A 13,966-nucleotide genomic window follows, 5' to 3' on the forward strand; every position below is an offset into this window, starting at 1 on the left:
ATCCATCTACCCTGCTTCCCCTCCATCCAACCCAACCCCTCCTTGTCTATTTTCTTCCTCACCACTTCCCTTACAGCGCTGAATATTTATTTCTTGGCCACATTGTTTACATTGCTTTTCGAGGCCCCCCCCCCCACCCCCCCGTTGATGTTTTTATGTTGTTTCACAGCCTCGTATTTACAAGATCAAGGCGTAAAAACTTGCCACCGTGGGAGAAATGTGTCATTTCACCTTTTTTTTTTCTTGCGTTAAGGCCTCGGGGGGCTCATCATCCTCAGTGCCACTGTTTCAGGAGATTTGATGGGAGATTTCCGAGGGAGAATAATTGAGCTCAATCCCCAGCATCTACCTCCCACCCACACATTCATCCCGGGATAATCCCATTTTTAGAATTAATTTGCCACTTCGATGGCGTATCCCTCTCCGGCACAAAAGAAAGGGCAGTAAATTTGCTGACACGGGAGGAAACGGTCACATTAGTTGCAAGGTGAAAATAGAATAGTGGCGTCATTTGAATAACATTGAGAGCAGCAGGCGGTAGTTGTGCGTGCTGCTGGCGTGTGCCTTTTTTTTTATTTTATTTTTTTATAAACATATGAAGAGTAAATCTGATTCAAACGTTAACCTCGGTCCCTCTGCTCTGTGCCGAAAAACACATCCCAAGCACTCGTCCTGCAACCCGCTGCTTCCCCTCCACACGTCACGCTGCGTGAAGGTGTTCTGGCGCTCCTCACCGATCACACGCTGTATTAGTGCTGAAAGATGTCAGATGAATTAAAAGCTAAGGATCGCTTTGACGATACACATCCTAACGCTCTCCGACGTTTAATCACAACCTTCATTTGTAGCTGCTTTTTTTTTTTTTTTTTTTTAACCTAATTTGCGCTCACTTTAGATTACGTGGCATCTCCATCAGGGAGATCTTTTTTTTCCTGCCAAGGACTAAAATAAAATCTTTATAATTTACAAACACACACCTACAGCTTGCAAGGGTTGATTGACCCTTCCCTGGATTGTTTCAGTTGAACATAGTCCAATTTTAAAAACAACTCAGATTGTTCCAAATTGAGCAATCGCTTTCATTACAATAGTTTCAAAAGAAGAAGCTACATTGGGTTCTTTTTCCCTTCAGGCCTGATTTTTTCATCCATCCATCCATTTTCTACCGTTTAAAAAACAAACAAAAAAGCAAACAAATAAACTTTGGACTAATGTCAAACAGTTAGAAAGAAACTCAAAGTGATTATGCACCCCTGATAATAAAAGCTGTCTTCGCACCATGTTAAAAAGACGTCTGGATTCTCTCTGTTTTAGTCATTACGGAGCAAAGAGCTTTGATTTTACACATCTCCAACAGCCAGCTTTCTTTTTTCCAAGAGAACAAACCTTTACATCCTCCTGAAATACTTTGCATACCCAACATGGTTGCCCATGGCATCAGCCATTCATGTTAGTTTGACCATAATGGCCTGTGATGACATTAGCCCTGCCAAGCTTTGGTTCTGTTATCTTAAAGCCCTGCCGTTTGTTTTCATAGTGTGATCCTGCCCAGACCTCTCCACACCATGCAAAACGCCTCATTTGAATGGAAAAGGGAGTGAGCAGGCCTTTTTGGCCCACGTCAGCAGTGTCCTTTAAATTGAAACCCTGTCCGGAGATAGTCGACTTTGCACGTCTTTGTTGCCGTGCTCCTGTTACTTGGGCGACTGCGGTCAGCACCCCGAGCCGTCTGGCTTCGAGGACACCGGACAGGGCGTTAAAAATCAACTAAATCACCTAATTACCCCGAAGGGCAACACATCGCTTGATGTAGTGCAACGCTGATAAAGGCAACACCGGCTGTTGCCTTGACAACGGCGACCGGCTGTTTGACACGTTGGTGGTCATTTCTGTCTTTTGGAGAGTTCACGTGAGTCCTTAGACTGCGTCTGCATAAACACGTCACTTATTCATCTCATGTTGGCTCTGAAATTGGGAATGAACACTGCACGATGTGGACAAAAAAACTGTTCACTGGGACGATGCACTCACCTGAAACGTAAGCGCATTAGGCTAATTTAGCACTTTCAGGATTCATCAACGCAGTTTAATGTAGGGCCTGAATGCAGCACCGCTGCAATTACTTCCTTTTGTTTGAGCAACCTTTTTGCACTTAAGGCATCTGTAACCTTAATAATTCAGCAGTGGGGGCTTTCAGGATATTTATATGTGTGTGTGTGTGTGTGTGTGTGTGTGTGGTCATACTATATCGGCGAATGTGTCTCTGTCAGCTGGACTATGACTATATATAAAAATGTGCCTGCACAGCTGCTTAATGTGGTGTTTGCTGGGATGTTTGTGCATGTCCACCCACCCCACCCATTCCTATACAATATTCATGCACTCTGCAGCCCTACCCCCCCCCCCCCCTCTCTCTCTCTCTCTCTCTCTCTCTCTCTCTCTCTCTGACTTAGTCCCTTACTCAAAAAGAAATAGTCGTGTATCTTGAATTTGAGATACTTTTATTAATCCCTTATCCCTTAAATTTGGGGTTTAAACGTTATTTTAGGTGCTTGCTTCTCACACACACAGACCCCGAAATCGCATGCACTAACCGGACCTGTGGACATGCGTTGGTAGAGTGGAGCAGTTTTTGGTTCGGTGCCTTCACCAGCCTCAAGAACAACTCCTGTATGTGGTCCACACTGGGACCAAACCCCAGTCTCTACGGTCTGAGCTACTGCTGCTGAGTTCTCAGTGTAATAACTCCTATAGTTCCATTGAATCGACAAGTGGAAGACTTAAAAAAAAAAAAGGGATATCTTCAATATTTTCATATTCTGTTCAGTGTTCATTTATAGACATTTAGCATTCAGTATTGTTAAAGAGAAAAACTGCTGACACTGTCTTCCTCAAAATGTAACAAAAATGCCAAACATAGCATGCAAAGTTCACTTAACTCGCATTATATTTTCTTTTCCCCCTAACAAGTCACTTCCGTGGCACACTATTCTTTCAGACATTGTTTTGTTGGAGGGATTTCTGCAAAACCACCCGTTTTTTTTTTTTGTTGGTAACAACTTGTTGTAGTTTTCTTTCTCCCCTCTCTCCTTCCCTCCCGATCTTTTCCCTCTCACACATAAACTCACACTGTTATTGCCTGTCACAACCCACCTCCTCAATCCCAGAAGGGGCCTGTTGCAGGTGAACGTTTCGCTTGTCTTGATTGGGAGAGGTAAAAGTCCAATCCGCAACGGGCCAATCCGCCCCTCCCCCTCCGAAAGTCTGACAGCAAGAATGGTAAATTTGGAGGGAGCTATTTTCAGGGGAGAGAAAGGTGATTTGGGGTGGGGTGGGGGGGGGGGTTACTGGGATTGTAAGTGCAAGTGGCCAGTCATGGGCCCAGGCTCGCTCTCCTGATACCTGCCCTGACAGTTTGGGTGTCTTAATAAAACGGCAACCCTTGACAGTGGACTCACACAGCAGCGCTACCTCTCCTCCTCTTCCCACTGTGACTCTCCATCGCCCCGCTCCTCCTAATCGTGGCTACTTATGCTAATCAAAACGAACAAGACGATCTGTTGACGGTGATTAGATTCAAACGCTCCTCGCACCTCTGGGGCTGCGCTGATATCATCTGACGCGACAGAAGAATCAAAAGTAGCAATGGCCCTAATTTGAAAGACACCGAGGCGATTTTGAGCTTCCAGGCGTCGGGTTCGAGATACGGTAAACGGATACTGAAGTCGGTGTTTACAGTCTTGAAATGCATCTTCACTAGAGAGAGCCGCCTGCTACACTTGAAGAGTGTTTCCTGGTCTGTTTTTTTTTTTTTTTTTTTTGGGTCACACTGATTCTACACTTGAACTCCGTCTGCACCCTGTCCAAAGCTTCAGCTCTCCAGCAAGGTGTGCAGCTCTAATCAGCTCCGTTTGATGTGCGGAGGCAGAAGGCTTTACGCAGGGAGCCGAGATCTCTCAGGACATTAAGGGGGAGAGTAGAGGAAGAGATTACTGCTGGTCTTTTTATAGAGGATCACTCCATCTTGTCCTTTTTAGCTCACTCATTAGTTCTTGCGTCCCCCCCCCCCCCCCCCCCCTTCCCCCCCCGGGGGCGATTCTCTCTCTCTCTGTCTCTCACCAAGACCGGGGCCACTTGCTTGCGTGTTGGCGAAGGAACCTGTCTGGCTATCAGTTAACCAAATATGATTCCCAAACCCCGTCTGCCATTTTCCAGTCACAGTCAGAAGGCACTTGTGTGGTCAAAGATGCTCCTGTGTGATGGCAGGTACTAGGACCAAAAAAAATAAAAATAAAATGGACCCAGGAGAGGGAAAGGGAGGCAGATGAATAATGATTGCACAGCCTTTTCTTTCGTTGGCAGTGGAAGCATGACATGCCTTTTTTTTTTTTCTTACTGTTTTCTTCCCCCTATATTCCCTCCCGTTTCCTCCCCCTTCCTTCGGCTGCTACCTGTGAAATCAGACATCCTTCTGCGCCTGTCAAAAAAAAAAAAAAAAAACAACAGTCGGCGACTTGCTGTCAGGGGAGTTCAGCGCCTTACAAACCGGGCGAACACGCCGAGGTAATCAGAAGTTGTCAAAAGCGAAGTGTCCTCTGTTAGGACTGAAAGCGGCGGTCCATGTTTGCCTGTCTAATATCGGAGCTTTGGCTGCACTCCCCGCGTGCTGATGGCCTCTTTATGAACCGGAATCATTCAATAATGTCCTGGGATTGCATATTCGCCAGCATAATTGTTGTTTAGCATAAGATAATGGAGACACAGATGGAGGAAAATAAATAAATAAAGCAGCGCGTTGTCACTGCCGTCCAGCCACCCAACCCAATTGTGCGATGCTGCTTCTTCGATTTTCACAACTGCTTGTGATTAGACATCATTTTCTGAAGACGACGACCGACGCACCTTTTGAATATTCCCAAGTGGTTTATGAAAAAAAAATTAAAAATTAATTGACATATTTTGTCCTCCATATGCATGACCCACTCCTTCGCCCCTTCTTCGAGAGGACGCAACCTGTCTTGACGCAAACACAACCGGAGGAAATGATTGATTTGCATCTGTTTATCTGAGACGAAGCCGAGCCCCTCCCTCCTGTCAGCCTCGCGTTCTCCGCGTCCCAACGCTGCCATCACGCCCGTCTGTCCCCCTTTTTTTTTTTTTTTTTTACGGTTTGCTCTAACCCGCGGACAGGGGGCTGCAATCTGTTTCCGCCCTCCCTCGAATTTTATTTACAACCCCAGCCATGGCAATAAAGCTCACAATTTATGACATACTTTTTAATTAGAAATAATGTCTTGTAGAGTTTTAATGATGGATGGTTTAATCAATATATTGACTGCGGCTGGCCCGATGATGAACGTCCGTATTGACAGCGCGCAGTAGTAGCCTAACTTAACACTGTGTCTTTTAAAGAAATATGTCGTGTTTTGTCGGGTGATGGAAACTGTACCCTGCCCCTTTCTGCGCCGCGTGTCATTCTTTCTCCCTCCTTTTTTTTTTTTTCGCTGTCTCCTGCTGCTCTGTCAACACTTTCTCACAACAGGCGATGTTTTTTTTTTTTTCCCCGGAATGAATCAACCTCTGCTGTCACACTGCATTTAGGCAATTATTTTACCTCGGTAAAAGCCCATTGTGTTGGATGCCACATTTCCTTGCGTTTAAATAAAATAAGTGTTGAAGGTAGGTTCCCGTCAATGGAAACTGACAAGCTTGGAGGAATGCAGTTCTCAAAAGGTAGAGATTTTTTTTTTTTTTTAAATAGGTAAAGCAATTTCTTTTCTTTTTTTTCTATTATTATTTCTTTCTCCGGTTTAGAAAAGACGGAGCAGAAAGGATTGTCGAGTCGAATAATTAAAAAGGAATCAAGTCAATGGGATTTGTTCCCTGGCGCTGTGGATGATTGCGTAATATACACCTGGGAGGGAATTATGGTACTTGACAACTGAAGTTCAATTTTGTCACTTGTGGCTTATTGAGAAGTTCTCAGGCAGGGCTTTTAAAAGAACGTATGGAACTCTCTGGAAGGCAGCTAAACACTGATCAGGAGTGCTGGAGTCAACGGCTTCTGATCCCATTGAACGTTTTCCTGAGGGACGTCTGACTGGAGTATTGCAAATAAACGTCTGTTTGCAAGTTAGACAGTGTGGCACTTTGCCTTTTGGTTTCTTTGATGCACACATTGTTCTCCTGAAACCTTCAGATTTTAAAATGTAAAGCAAATCACAGCTCGCCATTGTCCTTTGCTTTGTGATTCTTGGTGCTACACACCAGACCACCTGCCTCCAAGAGAACTCTAATAGATGGGATAAGCGTGTCCACATGCACAGACGCAGAAACCAACACACAGCAGCATTATATCACAGTCCTCTAAGACCAACCACAAAGCCTTTCTTTCTCATTGATTAGTGTTGCAGTCACTGCCCAGGGCATGCAGAGGCCCCAATAATGTCTTTATGCTTTGTTTTCATGCTCTCTGGAATAGAATAACAAGGAATGAAATGGATCCCATGCCTTTGGAGCTTGACTAGTCCCTCTAGTCAATGGTTAACTGTTCTTTGGCAATTCAAAGCATCCGGGCTCTGTCGCAACTGACCGCACTCCTGTAGATCTTGACCTGGGTCGGTTTTCTTGCCTCTCGACTCCCCCCCCCCCCCCCCCCCCCCCCTCCCACCCTCACGGCCCTCTCTTCCACTGTTCTCCCAATTCCTTCATTCTGCCGGCATGTCTGAGCTTATCTCTGCCGCCTTTGTGCAACATAAGCACGTAGATAAGCAGCATATTGGGCAGGGTTACTCATGTCTGTCTTGTTCATTCATCAGAATCCTCTAATTCCCCCCCTCTAGAAAACCTATTTCCCAGACTGCAGGTGGCCCGTGTTGTAACACCAAGGGCAGGCCCGATCTCCACAAAGCAAACATAGACATTTAGTCACCGCTGCTGCTTTTGTATTCCCCACAAGTGCCGGTAATGCCCCGCTATGTATGTGTGCCGCATGTGTACACATGACTAATCCCAAAGGCAGTGTCAAAACATACCTCTGATAGGTACGCAGCTTTAGTCGAGATTAGCCATGAAGCTGGGAATTATTCGTTTGTTGTATTTGCCCCCTTGATTGACACATAGGCTGGCACACAAAATAAACAGATTCCTACAGGGATCTTTACAGCGGTTACCCATAAGCCAAAGAGTCCACAGGTGTTTCCCAGTCGTGCCGTATCTTTTGAAAAGCCTCGCCTCCAGCCCGGCTCTAACTTGCCTTTCTCAAAGCATGACCCAGTTCGTGCAAATCCGTGACACACGGAACCCCTAACTCCGTTTGAGGAGACTTTTATTAGGGAACAAACCTGAGTTAGAGTAATGCCCCGAGACTCCAACTGGTCCTGTTTCACCGGTAAGGGGTCATCACCGTCCACGTTTTTCGTTCTGGACGGTTAATTAAGAATTAGAACACGGCACGACCCTCAGGATGTTCTCCATGGTTAGAATAATGAATACCTGGAAGTGGCGTGGAGCAAGAGCAGGAAGAGAAATTCATTTGGCTCGTGCACAAGTCATCCCATTAAGACTTTTGAACTCTTGTGGCCTCGATAATTACACATCTTTTCTCCATTTCTTTGCACTCTTCGTACATGCAAGTGAAATCTGTTTCATTCATTTCGATCGATTTAAGGGAGTGAGGTGTTCCCTGGCTGAAAAAGATTGGACTCTTATTTTTCATGTGATTTATGGTTTAGGAAAGTTAGTGATACTGAAATGTGTGGTGCAGAGATTGGACTTACAATGAAATCTTTAAAAAACACACAATTTAACTTCCTTTAAAATGATTTACCTGGCAATCATTTAAAGAGGTTTGTCAGACTATCTTTTGTTTTAAAGCAGTTTGTATTAACTAAAGTTAATAATACAATTTAAAAAGGACTGCATGCAGATAATGCCAATAAAAATAATCAAAAAATTGTGCAGCATTCCCCCCTGTTGCTTTTGTTGTTTTAGAAGTTTTGAGCAGGTATGAACTTTAAATTATTTGTCAAAAAAAATCCATGTTACTTGCTTATATCTTACACTCCATTTCTGTCACCCAATAAAATAACTGCCCCGGTGCTTTTTGTATATATATATACAATACATTATACATAGACAATATATTCAGGTGAAAGCAGCACAGAGCGTGTATTCCATGGCCAAAGATACAGACATTAAAAATCCCATATACATGCATGTTTTTTTTTTAAAAAAAGAAGGAAAAATCCAATTCAAACTGCGATTCTCATATTGCTTTCCTGGTGCAGCTCGAACGTTCATGTGGGCTGACAGTGATTTTAACATTCTGCTTGCGTATGTGACTCAGTTCTTCGCTTCCCTTCTGCCTTCTCATAATCATTTGGCCCGATGCCTTGATTCGAATTGGTGAATTGTCCCACCCTGAGTAGGTAGAGTATGATACATCTGCTCCTAGGCCACATTATTTTATCTGCTGCATTTGCAGGTCACAGTGCAGAAGGTGGTGTGTGTGTGTGTGTTTTTTTTTTCTTTTTCTTCTCTTCTGCCTGTGCCGACAGTGAGTACGCCCCAGTACACACAGTCCCTCGATACAGTCTGGCAGACCTAGTGAATCATCTTCCCGTCACAGGTGGAGGAAATACAACAGCGGGATTGGCAGTGTAAAGGTGGTGTCTCGCCCGCTGTTGAGTGAGGTGTTTGGCTTGCTTCCGTTGGAAACGAGGATCTGTCATATTTTTCATGCAGGAGAAGGAAAAATAGTCCTGCAAGTTTTTTTTTTTTTTTTTTTTTTCTTCTCTAGCCAGAAGGAGCAAACCAGTTATGCTGTTAAGCGAATCAAATGTTTTGAAGATTATATTCCAATTTCCTTCCTAAGTAGCACCATTGGTGTGAACTGTTAGCTACGCTTGCGTGTTTTTTTCCGCGCGGCCGTCTTGCTCTTTTCAGTGTGATTTTTGAGAGCGGCTTGCGAGGGCCGCTGATCAAAGGCAGGATCCTCAGGGGCCAACAAGGGCCTCAGCGCGAGCAGCAGATGTTTCCCGTCTCTGTTAGCTCCTCAGTTAGAGCAATCCTTGTTTAACCAGCTCCTGCTAATAGTCTCCGCCGGTGTCGTGGACGCAGGATCGCTTTTCTTCTCTTTTGTGTGCTGAACATGGGACTGAGCGTGAGACGCCGGGGATATCTTGTTCCTCTGTGTCACTCTCATTGTGCTCCTCTGTAAATTTCCAGAAAAAATGCTTTTTTTGTGTGTCTTTTTTTCAGTAATTTGGTGTGAATGAAACACTTGCGCTTGCCTATTGTCTCCACTCTGTACTCTTGCATTCAGGCCAGTGGTTAAACAAGCCAAGAGAGAAGGCAGAGAAAGGGGAGAGAAAACCGTGCTGGAGGGGACGGTCCATATTTAAGGCATCAATGGGGAGATGCAGCGAGAAAAAAGAAAAAGTGCATTTGGAAAAATTACAAAAAAGTGTTGGCATTTAAGCACGCAGAAAATGAGGGTAGCAAGAATCACTGCAAAAGCAAAAAAAAGTAGCAAGGGGACACAAATGGTTTCCAGCATCTGAGAATCAAGACAATTCACAAACTAGGAACCGGAATTCAAAGTGGACAAAGACACTTTTTTTTAAAATAGGCAGCTAGCTAAGAACAGGATTGTTCATATGGCGTACGGGATAATGATTGAGAGATTCGGTGGGCCTAATTGTGCTGTACCATCTGCCCAAGTTACAGAACCTGCCAGGCATGTGACAGTTTCCAACAGGCTCACAGACGAGCAGATGTGTGCAGGAGAGTGTATGCTTAAGCGTGCGCGCGTGCGTGCGTGTGTGTGTGTGTGTGTGTGTGTGTGTGTGTGTGCGTGTGTGTGTGTGTGCGTGTGTGTTCAACCAAGTCAATCTCACTTTACTTTGTGATCACATCTTCTTTGAGGGAATTAAGACAAGAATGTTCTGTCTTGAATCACAGAGAAGTGACAAATGCAAATGCACATTGTGAAAGTTCCTTTTTTTCTGCATAATTAAATCTCTTTGTGTGCCACTTTTCTTGTGTGTCTTATTATTTTTGGGATCCGCCAGTAATTTTGGAGCAGTCATTGTTGCTGTCAGCATTGCTATTGATATAACAGCTTGACAAATGTCATCGGCACTGAATGTATTAACATAAATCAATCAATCAATCCCCCCCCCACCACCACCACCACCACCACCCTCTTTTCCTTCCACAACGAAACATATCACCAGTGGAATTTTACAAAAGAAACTAACAAGAAGCTCTACACGAAACACAAATACTAATTTATCCAGTAAATTCATTTGGTATTCATTAAGATGGACGATGAGGGAATGTCTTCAAACCAAATCTGCATACATAATATTATTTGCAAGGAATAGACCTAAAACAAAAATAAACTTTGTACTTGTTAACTAAATTAGCTAGCTGAGATGTGTTATGAATACATCTATATTTTAGAAATTAGCTTTTTTTTAGTACATTTAGACAAAGCAGATATCTAATCAATCAGAATGGGATCTAGTAGGTGTATTTTGCAACCTTTGGCCACCGGTATAGCTTCCAGTCTTAATGCTAAGCTAACTGGCAGTTTTAGCATACGAAAATAAGAAGTGCATTCATTAAATCAGAAATAAAGCAAATAATACATTGACTAATATTTTGATTGCTCGTCACGTTTCAATGAATAGACAAAAAGGCTAGTTGTTTTTCCCCAAACAACAAACCTGGATATACAGATTGTTACTAAAAAAACATCTCTCTAAAGTCAGAAACTGATATGATAGAAGTTACAGCACATTACCCTTTACTTGCGTCTATGAAGAGTGAAATTGGCCACCTTTTGTCTTGCCAAAGTGAGGACACCAGATTAGCGTTTCAAGCTAATTGAATCTTATATCAAATCACTAGCAAACAACCTTCTGCTGCTTTCTTCATGCCAGGGGTTTGACTTGGCTTTCACATCTCCTTATACCCCCTTTTTAGTTATCAGTGGCTTATATCATTATTGTTATTACTATGCTATATTAATTAGAAGGCATTTATCTGCAGAATGTGTGCAGCGTCTTCAGTTATAGCCAAACGTGTAGCGGTCCCTCAGTGGCTACTGAAAAATACAATTTTAAAGATTTGCATTCATTGCTATTTATAAAATGCAGCTCGACTGTTTCGTCCCAAGAGTGAACATTTAACGGCCTCATTTATTGAGTTATCGAGCCGCAGTATCTCCGCCTAAATGAAATATAAAAATTGTACATGGAATCGTTGTAAATGTCCAGCAGCAGGCCAAGCCACATAACATGACGGTAAAAGAATGGATTTGAATTTACATGCAGGGACAGAACTGAAACTGGCGCAAAATCCTTCAGCTGATGTCAAAGAATCTGACAACCAGGACGTTGGTGGTTTCAAATGTTTTAAAATCTCAAACCGCAGATGAGATTCCATCTTACTTAAATCAGTTCTATAAAGAAAATGGGACCACAATTTGCGTCCATTGTTGTCATATCTTTGCCCGTCTTTGTGTACTACAGCCCTGACTCTTTTTCTTGATTTGGCCACAGATGACAGCGGACGTTGGCATGTGTTTCATATTCTGCATACTCATATCCCTAAGTCCCTCTTGTAATTACTATTCAGTAGATGCACTGTTTGGCACAAGGACAAAAGTGTGCATAATTTATGCAAGGCCGTCATCAATTTTTGAAAAACGGTCCCGGCCTTTTCTTGTGCTTTTAGCTAAATAGATGCACTTCAGCCTGGACATAAAACGACCACAAGGAACAGAGAAAACTATATTTATATCTTTACCTAAACTTTGAACCGATGCAGACTTTAGGCAGTATATTAAAGCTGCGGTATCCAGCTTGAGAAAAGAAATACTTCACTTGTTCTCCCACTGGGATAAGGTGACAACAGTGTATGAAAAATGTAAAAATAATACTTTGCAAGACATCTCCTCTGCCTCCTGAAAAAGTCAGCTCTTAGATAAAGTTCTTGAAGATGAGCCGTGTGCGATAAAACCTGGCAAACTTCCTCTGGGAGTGTCCCTTAGGACTCTAACCCGAGGACAGAAAGCTTTACTTTATATCCCGAGAGAAGCTTCCTTTTTTTAGTTTAATGAAGATCAGGACGATCTAAATAAACTCTCCATCATGTCAAACTCTACTTTTTCTATGCCCATACATCCCACATTGGATCCCCGTCTCCCTAATCCTTGTTATGCACATTTTTTTTTCTTTCTGTTGAATTGTCCTCTGTTCTGGATTACAGTAATCTATTGATGTTACATCGCAATCCTTTTTTTTGTTTCCAGACCACAGGATGGATGTTTGCTGTACTTTTTCTAGCTCTTTTGTTTGATGTCCTATAAAGACAGAAAATTGGCATTTGTCCTTAAATTTCTCAAGAGCTTATGTCGAGTGAACTGGAAACCATTATCCAGAATTCTCGAGGTTAACGGTAAGATTGAATAATAAGCTTATTGGCTCCTCTGCCTGTTCTTTCTGTCTCTGGTGATTGAGAACGAAGCGGCATCAAATTGCACATTTGTCTCTTTTTAGTCCTAAATCGGCTGCATGGAACTCCGAGGTCGCCATTTTTAATCTCCAAAAATGTGATTATGTTATTATTTTTCTTTATATAGACATTTTTTGTTAGCTCTGCGATCTATTTAAAAAAAAACATTTGTTATATAAGATGCATTAGGATAAACAAAATCTTGGAAAGAATCATTTTTTCTCATCATTTTTTGGTTTAATCTTTTTTCGCAGACAAATCCCTCGTTGTCCCGACCTACAGACTGATGTTAAGTATTTATTTTTATTTTTTTTAGAAACTCTGAATCTAAAGTATGTTGGTGGTACACAGTCAATTCAGTGAGGATTTATGGACATATTTAATGGACTATATTTCCATTCAGAGCTCATCGGATCATATTACCATTCTCTCATGCAGACTTAACATTTCCATTTAAGCCTGCTGTTTGCATCTGTGGAACCAATCAATAACCCAGCAGAGAGCGTTATTTGCACGACAACTACCGCCGAGAAGACGAGAAAAAGTCGAGCGTTACAGAAAAGTTCCTGTGCGGCATCCTCTTAAAGGTCGCCTGAGAGCGCTCTCCCCTTTCGACCTTGAACAGATCTGTTTGGGTAGGAGAAGAATCTGATAAAAACTCAGTGACTTTGACTGTGCTTAATGACCGTTCTGTACAGACAAAACAAGGGCAACGATGCAGAAATATTCTCAAAATGGCTTACTAGAAGCGTTATTGCCCAATCTTTTTTCTTTCCCTGAAGGAAAACAGATCGATGTGCTTCACTTGGTTAGGAGACTCTTGGGACGTATTACTCGTTTTTTGTGACACGGAGCACCAAAGGCAGGATTTTACCCAGACTTTTGGATGCTAGATGCGTGGCGCGTCATCATCTGACCTGGAGAGCTGTACAATTTGAATACATGCATATTTACAAGGTATAACATTTTGTCATGGATGGATTTGTCTGATATCCCACTTACTCAACACCATTTATTGTGTTGTCAGATTGGAGCCTGACCATTTGTTAAAGCCTAAAAGAACCTGTGTGGAGACAGTGATGGAGAATGCTGAATATCTAATAGTATTTCTTTGGGATCTGAATGTCAAGACAATAAGGACTTCCTTAGTATTGCACAGTGTGTACAGAAGTGTGTTAATCTTTGCAACCTTTCCTGAGCTCTCAGGAAAAAGAAAAGAAACTTTAGCTAACTAAAGGCAACGACGTGAGACTACTTTGCCTTTTTTATTCGTCTGCCTGGGACAGCTTGAGTTTTTCCTTCTGTCCATCAGTTTACACACAACACTGCTGAAAGAGGATATGACGCCATATGGCACTCTGAACCCTCCGACGACACTCTTCTGAGTGCTAAGTGCTTCATTTTTTCACACTTGCATGAGGTCTGTTGTATTTATAATTCA

General features: G+C 42.8%; 1 protein-coding gene across 8 annotated transcripts in view; it reads left to right on the forward strand.

Annotated features, from left to right (window-relative positions):
* Positions 1-13,966, forward strand: part of LOC306841548 (adhesion G protein-coupled receptor L3) — a 224,998-nt gene that overhangs the window by 36,046 nt on the left and 174,986 nt on the right. The gene's annotated exons all lie outside the window — the stretch shown is intronic.

The sequence above is a fragment of the Symphodus melops genome (genome assembly GCF_947650265.1).
Source record: "Symphodus melops genome assembly, chromosome: 20".
Lineage (NCBI taxonomy): Eukaryota > Metazoa > Chordata > Actinopteri > Labriformes > Labridae > Symphodus > Symphodus melops.